A 22,531-nucleotide genomic window follows, 5' to 3' on the forward strand; every position below is an offset into this window, starting at 1 on the left:
CATCAGCGGGGCAATACTATTGGAAAAGTTTTTCGATCTACTGAATAGTGTCCCATACGTGAGACATAAATGGTACAGATGAACCTTCTCTTGTTATTCCGTACACAACGCTAAGTTAGCTAGCCACTTATATTGTTTCATTTTATCCAACATTTTGTAGACGAACAACATTTTGCGTAGGCAGCGAAGAGGTATGTGTTAGGAATTATTAATATGTTAAATTAATATTGAAGGGGAAATTCGTATTTAACAGAGATTAAGTAGTTTTTTATTAATCTGTTTTATTACGTGACAAGAAGATCCATTTGGTGTTTTAAGTCAATTTTAAGAGAAGAAGTGTAGATCGAAAATTTTAAATAAATATAACCTATTCTGTAGACTGGAATACGAATATTACGTGGCAAAAATAGCCAGCACTGAACCTCGTTCGGGCTTACAATAAGCCCCTACTAACCTGTGATGTTTTTACTAAAACATTTATAAAACATCACAGTTAGCTTGTAAAATGATATACATAATTCATACGTACAATCACTGAAGGCAGCAACGAAAATCGTTCTTTGTTCATAAGTTTCGGCAACAGCAAATCTTTTCGCAATATGGGTATTATGGGGCATAAACTAAGATGTTTCATTTTGGAACCCTACCTTTTGGGAGCGCCGTGTTCTTGGGAATGCCAAGTTAGTGGATACCGCCGTTTTCAAACCCACTGGCGCAAATAACATTAGCATAGTTATCGAACGCGTTGGGATGAGACCTCCGTAAAGGTCCCGCCGGGCCTGGGACGGCTCTTAAACCCGCTTTTCCGATAATGACTATCGATGATTCTGTCCCGAATGCGAGACCGAGCACAATATTATTACGTAGTTCGGCCGTAGTAGGGAATTGCGAAATATAACATGGCCCCCGGTATCCAGTTATTTGAGCCGTGGAATTCGGTCGGTGTATCATATGTTACACTGCACGGCAGTTAATACGAACCCGCTATGCCCCGGACTTGTTTATGAAAATACTTTTCGTGTAAGCCAAAATTATGAACGGGCAACGTTCGCTGCAACTTTGTAATTTGAATTATAACTGACTGAGTTTAATTTGATAAACAGCACCGCCGTGTATGGTTTGGTTTGTCTGTGAATAAAATCTAAAAATAAATAATATAATAGTTTAAAAAAACCACGCTTTTTTTACAATAAAATCATTTTTCTTACACTATTTTTAATTCAAATTTATTAAAATTTATATTCTATTTTAAGTTGGATTTTCTATGAAAGTGTATTTTGTTAGTTTTAAACTATTTTTTTTTCCATTTTTTAGTTGAAAATCATTTTTTTTTTTTTAAATATTGAATTTTCTTCGGTCCTTAATAAGTATACCAAATTTCGAGTTAATCCGACGTTTTGTAGGGGGTCAAAATTACGTTCAAAGATTCCGTTACAAACATACATACGTCTGAAGCTAATAAAAGCGTATTAATACATTTAAATTGTTCAAAGTCTAATACATTCATAATCGAATTTGATCATTTCTGCATTTATAAGCCAAGTTATGATTCGTTAATAAGCCATAGAAGTTTAACAATAACAAAGTTACACAAACATAACTTTGTTAAATCAAAACAGCTTGGCCGAAACTCCTCAACGAAGATGAGAAATTTTCGATTAATAATCTTTTCTTTGTATTAGGCTATGAAATAAAGGATTGAGCGGGCGTGAGATTCAATTTGTTAGAATCCTTCAGGAAATCAATCCAAATGGAACATTTTGTGTTCGCGACAAAGTTAAATTGTGTTTCTTACAATATCCCGTTTGGTTTGGCTTGTTTGTGTCGTAGAAAATTGACGTAAGCCTCTCACTCAACATTAATAAGACAAAATGTATTACTGTATAATATTATAGCTCTCATACATTTTATAAGGTACTTTGTACTGCAGGGAATGTATGTGTATTGTGCTAAAGATTTGTTGTTGGCCCATACAATGCAAAGCAATTAAATTCTCCGGTATGAAAATACCTTTTTATTGGTTAAACTGAGAAACGAGCTTAAAGAACACCTGATGCTAAGTGGTTACCGGTACCGAATGACATCAATAGCCCAACCAACAGTCCAACCTGAGACATGAGATCTAAGTCTCAGTTTTTACAGTACAACGCCCCGTCCTTGAAACCGAAACGCATTACTGCTTCACGATAAAAATAGATAGGGCAGTGGCACCGACCAATGAGGGCTCAAAACATGCCGTACCACTTGCCTAATACAATAAAAATGAAACATTGACCTTAGATCTTAAAGGATGTAGCGATAATATTTTTTTATGTCCATAATAGGGTTTGGTAACCAAATAACAATAAGTGGAATTTGGTAGGCCATGGGTTCCTGTTCCAATCGAATGAATATAAAATTTTCTATTATATTTAAGTTACTATTTATATTATACCTAAGTCGTCCTTATTTAATCGGATTTATAATATATTTGTGTTCGAAAACAATTCCTTTACAACGGGAGCATGTCCTTTACAGCGGGAACGAAATCATCTTAATCGGATATCGAACTTTATTGTAAACAATGCACATATCGTCTTCCGCATTAAAACGGAGTGTTTTAAAGGTTTAATATTTTTAATATCAATCATCTTTGCAACATTTTTTTTACCAGTCACATTATCTGTCTTTTAAAGTAAAATAAAATTATGTATTAATTTTGTTATTAGTAGTCAAAAAATAGGTAAACAAAAAAAAAAAACTAAACTACGCTCTTTTGACAGTATTTATAATATGAGAAAAACACTGGTACTACTAAACGATTTCGCATATTAACTCAATTTCGAAATTATACACTTTTAATGCGAAAAGACGATATATGAATAACAATTGTTCAATGGCTTACGTTTCTGAATGATAAAGCCTCCCAAGATTTTAAAGCGACAAAGCAAAATTCAAAAGTCATAAAACGTTTTGACGATCGCAACATTAAAACAACAAAATCAACGCGAACATTTTCCTGGTCTTTGATTAAATGTGCTCTCACATTTGCGATTCAAATCTTTCTTTTACTGATCATAAAGAATTCAATGTGCAAGTTAATATTTCCGACACGTCGGGAGCAGCCGTGTTGGTTTTTTTTCTGTCCCAGTGCCCCGAGTCCGATAAATCCACACCGGAATACGTATTTCAGGTTTATGAATTCACAATGGACCAGGTGCGAAAAGACACTGTCTTCAGCATAATGGCTCTCGATTGGATTTTTTTAATTATAATTGCGCAGATAAAGAAATGATGCAGCCGCTCGTGCTTAGCGGTCTCCGTACCTCATAGTCGTAGATTCTGCCTCTTCGTATAGACGTCGAAGCTTCAAGAATTGGAATTATTGATACTCAACTCTTCAAATGACGATAGCTCAGCCCGATGCGTGCTCTCAACGCCTTCTTACCTTTGATCATGTAGATTATAAATCTTACGGACTTTATTATTATTATTATGGGCTGAAAACGAGAAACTAAACATAAATAACACATTTCAAGAAAATGTAAAAGTCAATTTTTTTTTTGTGACAAATTCTAAAAATGTCCTTGCAAGTTTTATGTTTAATAGTCAGTATTTAATTGCATACATAGATGGATGAATGCTGTTGCTGATTTCGAGATAGCAAGTAAAACTATTAATTTTAACGACTGCCCCACCCTTAAAAGCAGCACGCATGACTGTTTCGCAGCAGAAATATGCAGTATAATGATACCTATCCGTGATAGCTTACAGAAAGCACGCCCTAATTACGTAGCTACGAGTAATTTACGCAATTTTTTAAATAAATTTACAAATCACAAACCGTTGCTAAATATTTACCAAGCTCATTTTGACGCTGTCTTATATAATGTATTACGTTGAAAATAATCATAATTCCAAGAAAACCGGTATTAATTTTTGGGCTACGCGCAAAACGACCTTTGCTTGACGTTAATGAAAATGGATCTTAATGCATTTACAGCTTTAGTGATTTTTTACATTAATCTCCTCTTTAAGGTATCGTGTTTTTGTAAATATTATGCACTAGACATTTTGGATCCAAAAATGAGACAGTAACGTTCACGGTAAATTGCTATTTAATCATTTCATTTGCCAATATAATAAATTATGCTATTAAAATTTTAGTACCCATTACATTACCAGTTTACCATTACACATCACGTGAAATACCTGTAATGTAATACCTATAGTATACTAATGGAAGGGAGTCTTGTGAGCCTGCACGGGTACGTACCATCACTATTCCTATTTCTGCCGCGTAGCAGTATTACGTTTCGCTTAAGGCAGCCATTATGCTTTAGAACCAAGAGATGTAACTCATATATTAAGGTAAATGGCAGCATTTAACCAGTTTACATTAGGCGCGCCGTGAGCACATACTTGTTTAAGCTATAAAATTAAATTAAACCCATATTCTCGGATATATCCAACGCAATTTTCTTAGTTTTGCACTCATAACTCAAGACGTCATCCCATCAAGGCATATGCAGAAATTGACTACTCGGGTTAGAATGCAATACGTGTGAAGTAAACACGCACTCCCTGGTTATTGCAGAGCCGCGACCCGTGTCTATCCGATGAATACGGCCCGGAGGAAATGATGAAAGTGCCCGCCATCCCCGACGCTACCTAATGTTATACATGTCATACGAACGTCATCACGCTTGGGGCTACTAAACCAGCAATTCACATATAACTCTAGGGTTTTTTTTTTTAGGAATAAATGTTACTGATGTCTCGTAGGCCTTTCCAGTTTCGCCAGGACAGGTGGGCGAGCAAATTCTCAGTCAGGGTACCTCCCTTCAATTTTCGACACGTGAGTGACTCTTATGATGTGATAATTGTGTTAAACTAAATACAAACTCTTTAACTAATTTTAAAAGCACATAATAAATCTTCAAAGTATTTAAATATAAGGGAAAAATTAAATAGTATGTTTAGGTTTAATTTCGCGCTATTTATTGTCATTACATTATTTCCGAAATTTCGAATACTTCACAGATTTTGTGGTCTCCGATCGTCCATCCGCCTTAGTAACAGAATGTCCTATGAACCTTCATGCATACATTCTATAACGTGCGGAATCTGGTTCTACTTTAAACATAAACTTCTCTAACTATCTTACGTATTTTACTCTATTGTTTGACGAAAAGTCAGTGTCGAAAATTATGCAAAGGAAAAAAGTGAAGACATTCATTTATTGTGAATAAGCTTCAAAAAAGTACTACGGAACGATCCCAGACTTTCTTTCCTTGTTTCAGGTAAAGTATTATCTACATTGACGACTGGTTAAATATGTTTCTCAGGTAACAATGTGTTCACCTTCATTTTTAACCCAGAAAGAGTATCATCATTACAAATAATATTTCTAACTTCGCGTCAGCGATTGCTATTCTTTTGTAAATGGCTCTCAGTGCTCATAGTCGTTAATCCTACCAATCTAATTATATCTCCAGACAATGGCAAAAACAATTAGACAACATATAATACAAAATATTCAAGAAGCTACCGTCGCCTTTTTCATGGCCCCGTATTATACACGCAATCCCCCTTCTTTAGATTCGAATTTATTTTTTATTACTCGTATTCGGTAATGTTACTACATACTTTCGTGGGTAATTTGCGTTGATGGTCATAAATTATAATTATGATCAAAGCTACAAACTTTTTTTTTGTTATTAAATACTATTAGGTATACAAAAATTAAATTCTACTAAAGTTCTGTTCTAATAATATATTGTATACATTAGAAACGAAGCTCTATATCATTATAGTGTAGGGTATATATGCATATATATATAAATGCATAGTAAGCTAAGCGGGGTGGGGTATCATTCCCCTACAATAGTATCTATACTATCTGTCTGGATTTATATAAACGTCGGAGCGGCCGATAATACATTTAAACCCACTCATGGCCACTCATTGTGGGGTCGATGCAGGAATCCGGACGAGAATGTTCTTGATATTTAGAGTTTACATTTGATCATGACACACAACGCAGTCCATAATAATTACGATCAACTCAATAATTGTAGGCAATAGCAAATTCCACTTAATTAATTCTACCCGAGAAAGACTCTGTTACGTTTACAATATTTGTATCTCGTTGAACATCTTTATTCCTGGATCGGTGGATGGTTTATAGGCATATTAAATTGTTTAACTAGATATTACAAAATTCAACCTCCCTTATTACCAAGTAAATCCTTTCCGAATACAGTAGTCTGAAAGAAAACATTCTAAACAAGAAGACTGTCTACTGTTGCAAATATTTATCTTTCCCTGATCCACACTTTTCGGTCAAACAATATCCTGGGTCGCGAAGGTCGAGTACCTAGGAGTCACCCTCGATTGAAGTATGACATCCATTCCCACATTAAATCTCGATAGACTCTATCCGGTGATCTGCAAGTGAGGTTTAGAAATTACTTTTCATAATAAGGTGACACTACAAAACTTCTTATAACGTTCACCCTAAACATGTTCTTTCGGATCCTCTTGATCCACTTTCGTTGGTTTTTCGGTATTCCAAGCACCGGATACATCAAACTCGTTGAGTTTAACTTATAGCTTAACCTTTCTTTTTTGGGCCAGCTGCCGAACCTCCTTCGAGGTCACCGCGTCTAGGTGGCGCGCGCGGTATGTGGGACTGGTCCGCGACCGCGAACCGCGGGCCCAAGGATGTTTTTAGGACAAAAACCCTTTCGCTAAACGACTCCCCTGCACTCTTACACCCGACGTCCGAACTCCGCTCGCGGTCAGGACCCGGTCAGAGTAGGGGGGTTCCCGCGGTCAATACAACCTGTAACCTTAACACAACCCATCAAGTTTCTCGCCGTATCTTCTCCGTGGATCTCGATTCCGATCCGGTGGTACGTCAGAGTAGAGAGAAATATTATTACCGTCACGATTATTTCTGTCGATAAACTGTGATTACAAAATGCAATTGAGATTTCGGGTCTCAAAGGCAAAGCGAAGCATAGATGAAAAAAAAAAAACCGGAAAATATAGGAAACTACATTTATCAAAATTAAATAAGTCATTAGCATCATCATTACTTGAGACGTGAATAAAAGTGAACTGAACTGACAAATAAATAGTAATGAAATCCTAAAGCATGTTACTATTTAATAAATTACATGTTGTTATCTGGCAAGTAAATTCTTGTGCATTCAAGCCATATACAATATACAGCGATGGGTTATATGCAGTATGAAATTAGCGAAGTCTAGCGGCAATAATTAAACGCTGCTTGATCTAACAGGGAAGCTGCGTTTCACTAGCTGAAATTAAACCAAGTTACAGCGAACTTCCCTTGAGGAACGTGCGACTTGAATATTGTTCACAAAAGCTTTATACAAGAGGGGAATGAGAAAAAAATTCTAAAGGAACTTTGGTTTTGAATAAAAACGTCATTAATTTAAACTGGTATTTTGTAAGTATCACTATATAAAAAAATTGCGTATTTCGGAGCACTATCTTATAAGGTAAGTATGGTTTTCAAGTAATAGACAATCAGACTTGCCGTGAGGTTCGAAATCACCACGATCGCGGTCAAAGATGAGAAAATTCGTAGAAAAACTAATGTAACTGATAACCTCATAGTACAAATCCCCAAGTGACATCCCCGACCCAGACGACGGACAAACAAGCAGATGCGGTCGCTTAGACATGTCATTTCAGGTCCTCCCGTTCCAATCTCGGCGCTTACAGATCTTCTAAGCCCTGGTCACCATTCTCATCGAACTCGTCGTGTAATTTAATGCACAGACACAATCCACTCAGCATTTCGCCGGATCTTGTCAGTAGATCTAGATTCCAGTCTGGTGGTGGATTCACCAAGACACTGCTCTTGCTAGGGCTGATGTTAGTAAATTCTTTCAAGCTGAGCCCCGTGAGCTCGCCCATCAACTACGGTGAAGCCAGATCAACTGCGAAGCTACTGGGAGACAGCTAGGCAAAAAAGCAGAAAGTTACGGAGTGTGAAAGAGAGATTTTCCTGCCTCTTACACGGCATACAAGACCGTCGATCTTTTAGATACCCTGAATATCTCAGCTCACGTTATCCGCCTATGGAAGCCTACCCGAATAACCTTGCTAAGCATTTAATGGTCAACCAAATGACCACAATGAGACTCAGAAGAAGAGTGCCTCAAGATCTACTAGATCTACTGTAGATTAATCGATATGGCCATGTCAATAGACATTGTGCGTGCACCGCCTAAGAAATTGTTTTTCTCAAAACTACGTTTGATTGTCTTAAGACAACTTACTGTATAGAATTAAATGTAAAAAAAAACGGTTATCCGCTAACATATACTTTTAGAGTCATAAACGGATACTTGGGTTGTTGAGCTACGAAGGCATTGTAATTGATTGGTCATGTGGTATCAGTCGAGAACAACACCATCCCATCTCATCTTGTGCGAGTCGTAAAAGGCGAACTAAGGAACTTTAGGTAGAATGGGCACCAGTATTATCTTAGTAATATTATACCAGCGTACTTCGGAGTAGTCATGGTTTGATGAATGGGACAGCTTACTGTTATTAGCTTAGATGTAAATGATATGCGTAATATTATAATACGTGTGTATCGCAAATGTTTGAATTCGAATTATCTTCGATAGATTTTTATCGAGTCCGCCGTCATCCTTTATAATGAAAAAAATAATTCAGTATGTTTATCTATAGAAACCCTATTACGCAATTCGATTAACCGGCTCCATTTAGACCGCTAGCTATTCAAAGGATGTTTGTTCCTTTGTTAATTTATTTTTTTTATATTTTCCGGCCCTTATCAACCGACCGTCGCTGCCATAGTCGTAATTTCATAATCCATTCACTTAAGATACCTTTTAGATAGGGTAATTTCTTTTTCCCCAAACGCACCCAAAGTATTTTGTTCGCGGATACGGTCGACTATTAGATAATGTAGATTTTTTAAAAAGGTTTCGTTGTTCTGAAGGTCCGTAGTCCGTAGTAATGTTTGTAATTATATAAGTAAAGTCGTTAAAGTTTTTATTAAAAGTAATTAGAATTTTGGCAGAACTAAAATAAAAATAAGGGCTTGATTAAGAACATAGAGGAATTCAACTAATCTTCAAAAATATGTTGCTGCTTTCAATATCCGAGATATATAAACTCAATATACAAATGAGAATTCAAGCACACGTCTCAAAGTAAATAATATGGTATTCATTTTCTATAACTTCCGGAAACCATTTACTGTTCAGAGAATCTAAAAATTAAGTAAAAACACGTAGTGAATTATTCCTTAAGATAAAACACGAAATATATCTAAAATACATTAATGATATAACGTGACATATGTACTGCTTGTTTCTGCGAAGCAATCATGCGTTCCGGTTTCAAGGATAGGGCAGACGTAATTACTGACGTAACACCCGAGACGCGGAACTCGATATCATAAAAAAGCCTCAAAAATATATATCTGTCTCCTTCTCTCAATCGTCATCGTATAAAACATGAAAGAGACGGCAACTCATACCAAAAATAGCTGTGTGAAAATATAAAAATACACGATCTATTATCACTATCCAGGGCGGAAATAGGGGGAAAACGCATTTTCTATGAACACCACCCGAATAAAGCAGATTACTTCATCAAAAAATCTATATATACAAAAATGAATTGCTGTTCGTTAGTTTCGCTAAAACTCGAGAACGGCTGGACCGATTTGGCTAGTCCAGAGAAGGTTTAAAAGGTGAATAAATATGAAAATGCTCGGAATTAAATAAAAATAACATTTTTCTTTTGTTTCCTTTTGTTTGTTTTAAGTTTATCTTATACAAAAGTTTAGGTCTTTTATTTATCGATCGAGGCACTGCGAAGTGTACCGGGTCAGCTTTTTTTTTTTTTTTTTTTTTTGTCAGGAGGAAATCGCCGGACTTCCGCCCTTCACTGGGGATGGAGGGCGGGGCATGTCGGAGTCGAACCGACTAAAACCTCCTGTCTCTCAACAACCAACGTCCAAACCTCGCAAACCTTCGGGGAAAGTGAAGCGTTTAGTGCGGAGCACATCTCTCCCATCACCCTCCCCCTCGGGACGCCGGACTGGCGGTCGTCGGCGCCACGACCACCAGCCCTCTCGGTCGGCAGGCTATCCGAAGCCCGCCTAGATGGCGCCGGTTAGAATGGTCTATCCTACGGAATACCCCGCTGGGTCAGAACCAGCGTGGGTTGAGGATAGCCGGCCTTCCATCACCCGGATGCTCATGCATAAAATGCGTGCAGAGCAGCTTGCACGTCGTCTTCTTAGGCCCCCTTCGCCGGTCCCCAGGCCGACATGTGAGGGGACCCGAAACACTTAGAGGGCCAGGGCTTGGGCGATATCCGCCTCCCTGGCCCCCGCTCGACGGCGGCGGGCCTGTGCGTCTCTCACGCGCCCCGCCGCCTCCTTCTGCGAGATGGTGCACTCGCAGAAGTCGAGCATCGCCTTCCACGACTCGTCGTCACCGAGCATCGATGCCACAACACTCGGCAACGACAAGTCGTTTCCTATTTTTGCGACGAGGACACGGCGCCACCCCTCCCATGCGGGGCAGGCGACGAGCGTGTGCTCCGCCGTGTCCAAGTCGCAACCACAATGGTGGCACTCTGCCGTCGGCTCGGCTCTGATCCGGTGCAGGAACTCACCGAAGCAACCATGCCCAGTGAGCACCTGCGTGAGCCGGAAAGTGAGGCGTCCTCTGTCACGATTCACCCAGTTCACAAGAACCGGGCGAATCGCCTCGACGGTCCTACGACCAGCCGAAGGATCGGCCAGCCGTCTGGACCATGACTCCAGCACGGACCGCCGAGATTGGGCCTTCCGCGCTCTGACCACACTGGGGCTGGGACGCGCCACGCCCCGGACACGAAGGTCAGCCCGCCACTGATAGTCAGCAGCGAGCGCCTCCGCCTCCAGGACCCAAGGCGGCGTCCCAGCCAGTACACACGCCGCCTCGAAAGAGATGGTGCGATAACCACGGATGACCCTGACCGCGATGGTGCGTTGCGGCCGTTGCAGCAGCTTCGCTACCCCCACGGCCAGGGACTGGCCCCACACGGGCGCCCCGTATAGGGCCATTGATAGCACCACCCCTGTATAGAGACGGCGCGTCACCTGGTCAGGCCCCCCGACATTGGGAAGGAGCCGGCTTAACGCGCCGGCCACCCCCAACAAACGAGGGACCAGATTCTGAAAATGAGCACGGAAGGTCCAACGACTGTCCAGAATGAGGCCGAGGTACTTCAACTGCACCCCGACCCCGATACGGACGCCTCCAACCACGATATGGGCATCGACAGGCGGCACTCTCCGGGGCCTGTGGAACCACATGGCCTCGGATTTACTGAGCGCCACGTCGAGGCCCAATCTCCTGATTTTGCCGACGACATGCGCCACCCCAGCCGTAGCAAGACGGGCAGACTCAGCAAAACTCCCCCCCCGGGCCACGACCAACGTGTCGTCTGCGTAACAGATTACGCTCAGGCCCGGGAGGAGGGCACCCCTCAGCACCCAGTCATACCCGATATTCCACAAAAGAGGGCCGAGCACCGACCCCTGTGGAACACCGCGCACGACCGGGAACCGGTGCACGATCCCACCGTGTCCGGTACACGTGACCGATCTGTCCTCCAAGTAGGAACCCACCAGCCGGCGAAGGTAGGGGGGCACTCCGTGTCGTTCCAGCGCCCCTCCTATCACGGACCAGGGCAGGGTGTTGAACGCATTGGCGATATCGAGTGACACCGCCAAAGCCACCCCACCCCCGGAAACGGCCTCATCCGAGAGGGCCCGCACGCGAAGGATCGCGTCTACCGTTGAGCGGCCCTCTCGGAAGCCATATTGCTCCGCCGACAGATCGGGTCCCACCCTGACCAGATGCTGGATGATGCGGGCTGCCAGAATGCGTTCCAGCAGCTTGCCCACCTCATCCAGCAACACGATGGGACGGTACCCGGCGGCAGTATCCGCCGGGCGCCCCTCCTTTCTCAACAGCACGAGTCTGCCCGTCCTCCACGATGAAGGAAACCGTCCCGACTCGAGGCAGGAGTTGTAAAGCCTCAAGAGTCGGTCCCCCAGGGCACCAAGAGCCAAGGCCCAAACCCGGCCATGGACACCGGGTCAGCTAGTAAAACTATAAATTGATTTGTTTACTGATAAAAACAGAACATTTTAAACAATTCAATTATTTCCAATCAATTTTTATCTGTAGGAATTCACGTCATTCTGCAAACGAACAACCAATTAGATATCGACAATTTTACCAAATAACGGCGTCCGTCAGTTTCGAGTGTCAATTGTTTCAGAGCAAATATTTAACAATGCAAATAATGAAAACCTTTATAATTTGATTCGGCAGGTTTGCGTGATCCTATTTCATAATTCGATCTTATTCCCTACCAAATGTTTCGGATCCTAAAATAATAATTTGAAGTACTACTTACTACTGATTTGTACTAAGCCCGTGCTATCCAACGGCTTCTACGATGAAAAAAAAAAAAATACTTCGCAATAAATGTAAATAAATATTAATATTATAACTCGGAACAAATCAAGCGGAGTCATTCGGCCCCAATTTGGGATTCCCTGTTTTCTGGATACCAGAGATCTATAAACAAACTAATATATGTTTAAATATATAGATAATAAACACCCAGACAAAGAACAAACAAATCTGTTAATCACACAATGTTTGCCGGATGTGGGTATCGCAACAATCAGGGGCCAATAACTGCACCATCGAATCAGTAAAAAAAATTAAAAAATATATATTCTAAATTCAAAATTTATAAATCTACGTAATCACTGGTGGTAGGGCGTTTAGTGAATACGCACAAATTGAGACCACTATCCTGGATATTTCGTGTGCTACTACGAAACTATCGTAATACAAAGCAATTGAAACTTCCACCTCAAGTCTTACGATTGATTGTGATTGTTATGTCCATAGGCGCTGATAATTACCACGTCCCGTATTCTAGTCGGTTAGTTTTTCTACTTTCATTAGTTGTAGCTAACGTATGATGAAAACCTGATGAAAAGAGGTCACCACTGCCCATGGTTACTGGCTATGCTAGGGGCACCTCCAAACAGTTGCCGAGAATAAAAACATAACAAACAAAGGTACTTGACATTTCGAAATAAAACAAAGATAATTTCGCTACATCTATATCTATACTAATATATACAGTGGTTTTTACGGATGTTCCTTTATAACTACTGAACCATACATCCGATTGACTTAAAACTTGGTATCCATGTAGAAAATATAAGTACTCAATGAATAGGCTAATATTTATATGGATAGGCTAATATTTATCTCATCATTAACGCCCCCCAATTGCGGGGGTGCTAATGATGAGAATATTTGTGGGGGTGAGAAATAATAATGTTAATTTGAAATGCCCAGCGAAACGGACGGGTACAGCTAGTAAGCCATAAATTCTGAATGAATTTAAAGTTTCATTTAGACTGTTTTTTTTACCAAGTACTTATTCGGACATATTTGACAAGAAAAAACTACATATTTTTTTAAAACTCTAGATAATTCATAAATAATGAAATATTTTATAGTTTCTTTCTTTTTACTGCAGTATCGCGTCATTTTGACCTAATCAGAGCTTTCATGCGGTATGTTCAGAAAAGTAATATCAACTGACTCGATGCGTGCAAATTACTTTCTGATTTTTTCTTCTCGTCTCTTCTATTCTCTCTGAATACGCATCTAGTTCCCACGACTGTCATCTGACTTGAATACGATTACTATATATAATACTCGTAGTATTCAGAGTGTCTTGTGCCTAATTTGACTCGTAAGGCATTGCAACTCGTAAGAGTAGCCTTTTGTTTTAACTAAAAAACACCAAAACAGTCAAACACAAAACAACAAAACAAACAAACATAAGAACAAAGAGAGCGACGTAATTTTCAAAATAAGTTTGCATATGTACAAGTTCCGAACAATAAAGTTTGGACCGACGGTCTACCGCGCAATTGCACCCGCTCGGTAGAAGGTCTTTCCTTTGTCGTATACCTCTAATATAAACGACATCCAACAAGCATGTTAAAGTAGTAAATTAAAATAAAAGGCCTGAATATATTACTGGTCTAATAAATCGATGCCTCCAATGAACACTACTCTAACTCAAAATTTTGAAATTTTTTCTTGCAAATCGCTTCACTATGTTAAAAGTTTTACAATTAATCATTATTGATGGGGTTCAAAGCAAGACTAAATCAGCTAGTTACACAAAAAAACCATAAATATATCTGCAATAATAAAGATTTTATCAACTTTTTTCGTTTAAACGCTCCTCCTGTAAATCTACGAATTAGGAGTTAGCGTAGTGTTCATTGGAGGCATCGAAATGGAAGATCAGGTGTACTTATAGTCATACCATTATGACGCGATCTGGTAGAGGTAACCATTTTTAATACGGATCAAGACCCTTGCAATTTCCGTACTTGGTCTCAGCAGGAACTGGACGCTTGGGTGAAATAATGAAATTGCTTAGTAAACATGGCTCTAGATACCATCACGCCCCGACACACAACGCTATGGTCTGTCTTTTAAACCCCCCATAATGAAAGTACTTGTTTGTACAGTTATTGTGTTATCAATAAAAAAAATTAGAAGAAAAACTTAAAAACGAGGTTGAAATCATTGGTTGGTTACTCTGTGCTCCACTCAAGTCGGCACCAGCTCTCTCTTTCAGAGTTCCGGGTCGTGGTTCTCTTCTCCTCTTCTCTTCTTCAACCTGTATCCACCCTATGCTGAGTGTAGTTTTCTTCAAATGCACCGCATTCTTTTCGGTCGTAGTTTTATCGAAGCAGTTTTAGGACTTCAATCAATTCCATATTCCACCCACACTCATCAGACAAGAGAAAGCTTTACTAAATTATTTTAATAAACAAGAATAGTCATTTATAATGACAGAGACATAGAACACTAGTCTATTCAGTTCATTGAAAATAACGAGAGAAAATATAGATATAGATTTAAAAAATCGGAAAAAATGAATTTTATACGCATGTGGTATCGAAAGAAATCAGGGTTGCTAACAGGACTGTTTTTCCAGTACAATGCGGATGTTTACCTCTGCAAATGAGATTTGAATATGTTCAATAACATTAAAATTTATATTAATTTATTATACTTAACTTATTAACATTATTATTAAAGCCGACCGTTAAGTACGACTTAAAATGTTTGAATATTTAAAACTACAAAAATGACGGTAATATCAGATAGCAATAGGTACATATAATCTACTATTATAATTTGAGAATAACAAATGGTAGGGTGTTAATCAATCGAGCTTACCAAGCACAAATAACAAGGTCGCAGTAAAAGTCAACAGTGCGGAACAGTTTAGAGAGTTCTCATCAGAGCTCGGCCGAAGCCAGGCGGTTAGCCTAGTCAAAGAGACGATTTGATAACATTCGAGTTGAACGAACCGTAAGGTTAATTTGAATAAATCAAATCTCTCGTAATTCAAACTATATCTGAAGTAAAACGCGTTACAGAACGTTTGAACTTCGTAGTATAAATGAGAGAGAATTTATTTGTACGAAGGCGTCTCGTTTTGTAAAATTATAATACAACACAGTATTAATAATTTTCGTATAATTTACGTACCGAAACAGTTTATTTAGGCTGTTTTCTGTATTATTATTGTCTATTTATATTAAAAAATCCAGAGCCTTCGAGATCTTACTCTTTACTTGGCGACTGCCGAATAACCTTGACGCCCATAAATAACTTGAGAGATAAGCCCCGCCGATCTTAAGATATAAAATAAAAGTTATAACTGTACTATACTAATGACTGAATTAAAAAAAGTGCCTGCTTCAATGGTTATTAATCACCAGACCCTCGATTTTGCTCGATATGATTTTCAGAAGACTGTCGCCACTCAGGTTTATAATATATCTACATACATATGAATATAATTGAAAATAGAATTCGAATTTGGTACGACAATTAAAAATTGCGATGAGCTCTCGTTTCGTTTTCCATTCGTAAAATTGAATTGGCTTTAATAGGATCACGTAAAATATGATTTTGTCGAACGTGTCTCGCTGTGGTGCACCGCACCAAAACTCAGTGCACCTGCGAGTGACTTTGCACCCGCTGCGCGTAGCGTGTACGGAAATCCGATAGTCTTCAAAAGGATCAACTTTATTTTAAGGAACACTGAATATTGCAATTTTAATACGCTTTTATCAGCTTCAGACTTATGTATGTTTGTAACGGAATCTTTGAACATGGTTTTGAACCCCTTCATAACGTTGGATTAACTCGAAATTTGGTATACTTATAAAGGACCGATGACAACTCATTATTAAAAAAAATTGGAAAAATTGAAATTCAACAAAAAATGAAAAATAAATAATAGTTTAAAAAAACTAACAAAATATGCTTTCATAGAAAATCCAACTAAAAATAGAAAATAAAATTTAATAAATTGTAAATAATATGAAAAATATCAAATTGATGATCCGAGAAATGATCGAAATGTTCTTCTGTTTCCAATTTATTGTGAATATTTTGAATACAAAGTATGGTATGCTTATTTTTTACATCAAAAACGTAGATTGAAAATTTACTTTTGTGTTCTTTATATTTAAGGACAATAGACAATATTATCGCTAAATAGAAGAAATGTATCAGTTTTGCTTCAATAAAATACCTATCATGTGTGGTGCACAATTTGTAATGATCCCCATTAAAATTATGTAGTCCTTATTGCAATATCAACATCCACATTCTGAGAAGTGTGTTTGTTATATAAAACACATCGAAGCTTTGTATAAACTTGCTAAATTTTATTAGATCAAATCATAAACTTATGTAATAATCTATAGATACTGAAATCCTCCTAAGCTTACTGACTCCAATTAATAGTTACTAACAATATTGGTATTATGTTTGGAGAAGTTCCGACAAAATAATTACTATCGAAGTATTCGTAACAAGTCGGTGTACTCCGCCGAGACAAAAGCTGACAACTACATATTTACTCAAATTATAGAATACTGTAAATATTATAGCTGATTTTCAAATTATTTTCTATGGTCAGAAATGTGAGAGACATTTGTCTCATAGTCTCGTATATTCGAAGTGATTAGTTTGTGTGTGTATGTGTATGTAATTTTTTTATGTTGAAAAATCCATTACAATAGTGAGAAAGAATAACAAATTGAAAATAACGTTTGCACTTTAACGGATGCGTCAGCCGTTGTTCAAACAACTGAGACTTCAAACTGTCATGCTCTGTGTCATGTCTCCCGTTAACACAGCGCCAACTATGCCTTTGTCCACTGGCTATCCATTAAGAATAATGATAAAATAAAATTCGCAATTGAATCACGGATAAAAATTTCAAGTATTGATTAGACGAACATTGATTTTTATTCCTATTAAATCATACACACAACAGTTAATAATGTCGCAATTATTATTGTGATCGTATTATTTATTTAAGTGTAATTAAGTTACATAATTTTAAAAAGGATTAAATATACTATGCTCGTGATAAAACATTGCTGCTGGTTGCAGTTCCGATGATAACCACTGGCTATGACGTCACTAGTGGCTAGGGCTCCAGAATGACTAAACGCCTTCACTACACACATCTCAAGAATATCACTTCTCTCTCAGACTCATAACCCAGTTGCATAAATTCCAAGAGTTTTCACTTCAACTTGTCAGTGTGTGAACTTTAATTTATAATAAATGATCCTTAATCGTTTCTCAAACAACTTGGATCATGAATCTAAACATAAAAAGTCGCGTCTTGATAAGGTACATCAAAAAGCACCCGTTGCTTTTGGGCAAAACAAAAAGTGTTGTCTCAATAAATAAATTTCACGGCATAAAGACAACACAGTGGCCGTTATGAAAGACGAAGCTCCCCCTGATTGAATTGTACAGATGCTGGATGTCCTTGTCGAAATTATTTTCTATTGGAACATTTTGTTCGGCGACAAAGTTAAATTGGATTTCTTATCGTAGATCGTAGAGTCCGGGTTAAACGGGAGCGATGGTGGATCAGATTCAGCCAGGCTGATGCCCAGCGTGTGCCAATCCACCACAGTCCTCGTGACGGGAACGGAATCGGGAGCGCGACCGAGCTTCATAACGACGGGACGGTGGTCTGAATCTAACTCTGAAACTACTTCGATCGAGTGTAAGCGCAGAGTTACGTTTTTTAATAACGCTATGTCGAGTATATCCGGGCGATGCGCGATATTTAGCGGGTAGTGAGTCGGGGTTAACGGAGCGACGATATCGAAGGCGAGATCATCGACTAACGCGTCAAGCCGCCTGCCATTCGGGGTTGTGGTGTGTGAGTTCCACCTGATGTGTTTACAATTTAGGTCGCCCGCCAGAATAACAGAGCTCCCCATGCCGAGCAGCGCCTCGATATCACTGCTTAGAACGATCTTATCCGGTGGAAGATAAACGGACGCGATAACGATCGGCGCGTGTCCCGTCAGTGAGATTCGGCACACTGATGCTTCGATATTAGCGAGCGCGGGAGGATCGAGCGGGACGCAATGCAGGGCTCTTCTATAGTAAATGACGGTACCACCACCACGGGCAGAGAGCCTGTCGTTCCTGACCATGTTATAGTTCGCGATTTTAGGGTCACGGCGCGCGGGCTTAAGTAGGGTCTCCTGCACTAAAAAGATATCAATTTGATGGTCACGCAAAAAGTCAGAAACCTGATCACGTTGATTTGCGAGACCGTAAGCGTTAAAAAATCCTATCGTCACGGATAGGGGCTTTATTCTACTTATATACGCCATTGATTACCGGCGGAGTGAGGGGAGGACGTACGTATTTAATGACGCGTATACGTCGGCGTATTCCTGCACAACGGCGATAAAGTGTTGTGCAGTGGAGGCAGCGCGAATGGCGTCGCCCAAAGCGTTAACGCGCTCAAAGTTGATCAACTGAAAGAAGTCGATCGCTAAAGCGAGATTTTCGGACGCGGTCGGAGGGCAAGTCGCGGGAGAGGGACGAGTCGCGGGGGCAGGACGAATCGCGGAGGAGGGAGTTGTAGCCGTGTTCGTGTACGGCAGCGGTTTCGCCCAGGCCGAGACACTGGGCACCGCCGCCGGAACGAACGCTGGCTTAGCCTGCGACGCAGAGGGTGCCGAGGCTTTGATGTCTGGGCCGGAAGCTCGGAGGCGGTTTTGGCGGGCGACGCGGCGATTTATTTTCGGGGCTCGGGGGCATCCGCGGTAATTTGCGGGGTGACCCTGTGTTCGACACAGGACGCAGCTAGGCGGTTCCGTCGCGGTTTTTTGATCGCGAGTGCATAGGGCCGTGGCGTGATCGCCTAAACATTTGACGCATCGGGGGCGCGCGTGACAGTTACGGGAAGAGTGCCCATACAATTGACAGTTATGGCACTGGCTAGGAGTGCCTTTTGTATGGGGGGCTTCGACAGCGATGCCAGAGAGCCTACAGACGGTCTGTGTGTTAAAGATTTTCTTACCCTCGGGGGTAGGCTAGAGAGCGACTAGAACCATATTATATGGCTCCCTACCGCGACCGGTGTGCATACGGTGCACAGAATTCACTGGTAGGCCTTGTTCTAACAGGTCGGCTTTTACGAGCTCTACATCTAACTCTTTAGGGATTCCGCGTATTACAACGCGGAGTTCGCGCTCCTCCTGAAGCGTATAAGTGTGGAAGCTTATACGCTCCTTACGGAGGTAAGAGGTGAGGGCCCTATGGTCATCAGATGAATGCACCTTTATTTGGATGCCGTTCGCGAGGTTACGGGCATTCGTGAAATTGATATTTTTGGCCTTAAGGGCCAGGGAAACTCGATCCCAAGCTGCCTTCTCTTGAAGGATTACCGGAGGAGGGGACTGGGTTTTATTTTGTGCCACCGGACGCGGCGACGGACTGGCACGGGCTGGAGGCGCAACGGGAGTCTGGGGGCGGGGGCGCGACGCGTTCGCGGCTTTGCTAATTTTAGCGGCCGCGGGAGCTCGAGACTCCGCGGCACGCTTCTTACCCTTTTGTACCAGGGTAAATCCATCCGTCGATGAGGCGGGGGCGAGGTCGACCTCCATCTCCGAGTCAGAGTCGGAGGACGAGGAGGCGGGCGCCGGTGACCTACGAGCAGGTGTTTTGGAGGACGCGACGGAGGCCGCAGATGATCGCACAGCTGGAACGGTGGCCACGGCGGACGACGCAGCAGTTTTACTCGCCAGTATAGGCGACGCGGGAACGGCAGGCACGACGGAGGTTGCGGTGCTCGATGTAGAAGCTTTGCACGCAAGTAGGGGAGACCGGGGCAAGATGAGATAGCTAAGACAAAACTCGCTGTACAAAGACAATTATACTGTTTAATTAAATTCTTTAAGAAAATAAGTAACGCTTATACATTTGTTTCTTAAAATTAATAATTTTATCAAGCAAAATCACAGAAGTTTTTTGACAAATAATGATTAACGATAATGTGGCAAATTTCCCGTCTTGCCCCATGGACGGGGTAAGATGGGAAATGCTATCGGGCAAAAGGAGTACGTATTTTAATCGGGCAGACAGCGTTCACAAATGTGTGCCTCGTCGTCTTCTTCATCTACTTCGGCACAGGAATCGTGTGCCCAACCATGGCAAATACTGCAGATAGCCCAACTCTCGGTTGACTCTTAGTATAAGTAACCACAATAGATGCAGGCCCAGTCACCGTCCTCCAATTAAGATGAACTATATTCCGATTCGATTTTTTTGGCGAGTCTTTTAGCTTGATGCTTGTTTTCAGTTCTTTTTATCTTCTTATTTCCAACTTTGTGTATTCGTTTTTTACGCCAATCTTCTCCTGTCATGTCGGTTTCTTCATTAAGTGGGCTATCTATATGATTTCGCTGAGCCAACTGATAAGCTATTACACGAAGTTATTTTCCGGTTAACCGTGCTTCCTGCATACTTAGTAGTTACCGGAATCAGTGTCGTCATCCACAGTATCACGAGATTTTCTTACATGGCGGCGGAACATCATATGTAGCAGAGGCTCGAGGAAGCCCCATCCTGTTATTAAGAACCCATAAGACCCAGAACTTCAGGGTCCCATTTGCCACGATCTGTTTTTCGTTTATAGTTCCGAACCATTGTATCTGAGAAAAAAACTTTGTGAGAAAAGCAACGATATATCTTGCTTATGTAGAAGTTACAACAATATGTACTTATACTTTTTTTTATACCACTAAGTCAGCAAAGAAGCTTACAGTTCGCCTGATGGAAAGCGGTTACCGTAGCCTATGGACGCTTGCTTAACCAGGTTGCAATACTATCGATAGGTAAGTGGGTACACAGAAGAAATTATTTAAACCACAAGGAAGGGGCAAAACGGGATAGTATTCCGTTATGCCCCGATCATTGTGCCCCGACCCACATGTATTCAAATAAGTTGAAGCAATTCTAATCTTAAATCTTACCGGCGCAAAAATCTAATCTGAATTTAAAGTGTTATAGTACTACAACACGCTGAGGATTAAAACATTATATTAATTCAAGTACTTACATGTCTGCACATCAGTTTGTTAACCAAAAACCGGATAAGAACACTTGCAAAATCAGTTTTTTTCCTATACAACGCAAAAACGAGATCCAATGCGTTCGCTTTGCTCGGACGCACTTGCGCAGTCTGAATTTCATGCAAATGGTGCCGTTACCGATCCGAACACGATTACCATTCATGGACAAAAGCTTATTTCCCGTCCTGCCCCGAACTTCATCTTGCCCCGGTCTCCCCTACAGGCGACGCAGGAGCGAGCACGGCGGAGTCTTCGAGAGAGCTCGCAGTGTGATTGGCCTTGAAAGCCAGAAACTCTGAGGCGAGCTGTGGATGACGAAGTCGGAGGAATTCCGCGAACACAGCGTCCATGATCGCTGAGTGCCCAGGTGGGGCGGCCCCGGGTCTTGAAGACACTCGCCTTGCGGCGAGGCCCCAACTTCTCGGACCTGAGCGGTTCTATTGAACACAGGTGGCGATGCGGCACGATTACTACAGGACAAAGAAAAAACACAACAAAACGGAAATAACAAAAAGAAACAAAACAATTAAACACTTCCAGGAAAGCAGTTTGTCGGCAGATGTACCACGAACACAGAAATAACGAAAGGAAACAAAACAAATAAAAACTTCCAGGAAAAAACACTTGGTCGGCAGATGTACCACGAACACAGGCCGCGCGAACAATGGCCGGGCTAACAAAAGCCGGGCGAACAAAGGCCGGGCGATCGAGTGGTCGATGGGCACGTCCGCACGTCACGGGTGCCTCTATCGGAATGGCAGTTGTATTCTTTAATAGCCGTCGCCTTCTTAGTTGCTACCTTTACTTTTATTAAATACCCTTAGTTATCCGACACTGATATTAACTTTATAAACAGAACTGAAAACACCATTCTCTTCTTCAACCCTTGTCCACCCAACGCTGACTGTAGGCCTCTTCAAATGCACACCATTTTTT

At 40.8% G+C, this 22,531-nt stretch overlaps 1 long non-coding RNA gene across 1 annotated transcript; it reads right to left on the reverse strand.

Moving 5' to 3' along the window:
* Positions 1 to 20,384: 20,384 nt before the first annotated feature.
* Positions 20,385 to 21,707, reverse strand: LOC134201355 (uncharacterized). Its single transcript, XR_009976610.1, has 2 exons — positions 21,583 to 21,707; positions 20,385 to 21,175 (listed from the first exon to the last, which is right to left on the reverse strand). It is a non-coding gene; the product is annotated as an uncharacterized LOC134201355 (long non-coding RNA).
* Positions 21,708 to 22,531: the final 824 nt, after the last annotated feature.

The sequence above is a fragment of the Bombyx mori genome, chromosome 25 (assembly GCF_030269925.1).
Source record: "Bombyx mori chromosome 25, ASM3026992v2".
Classification (NCBI taxonomy): domain Eukaryota; kingdom Metazoa; phylum Arthropoda; class Insecta; order Lepidoptera; family Bombycidae; genus Bombyx; species Bombyx mori.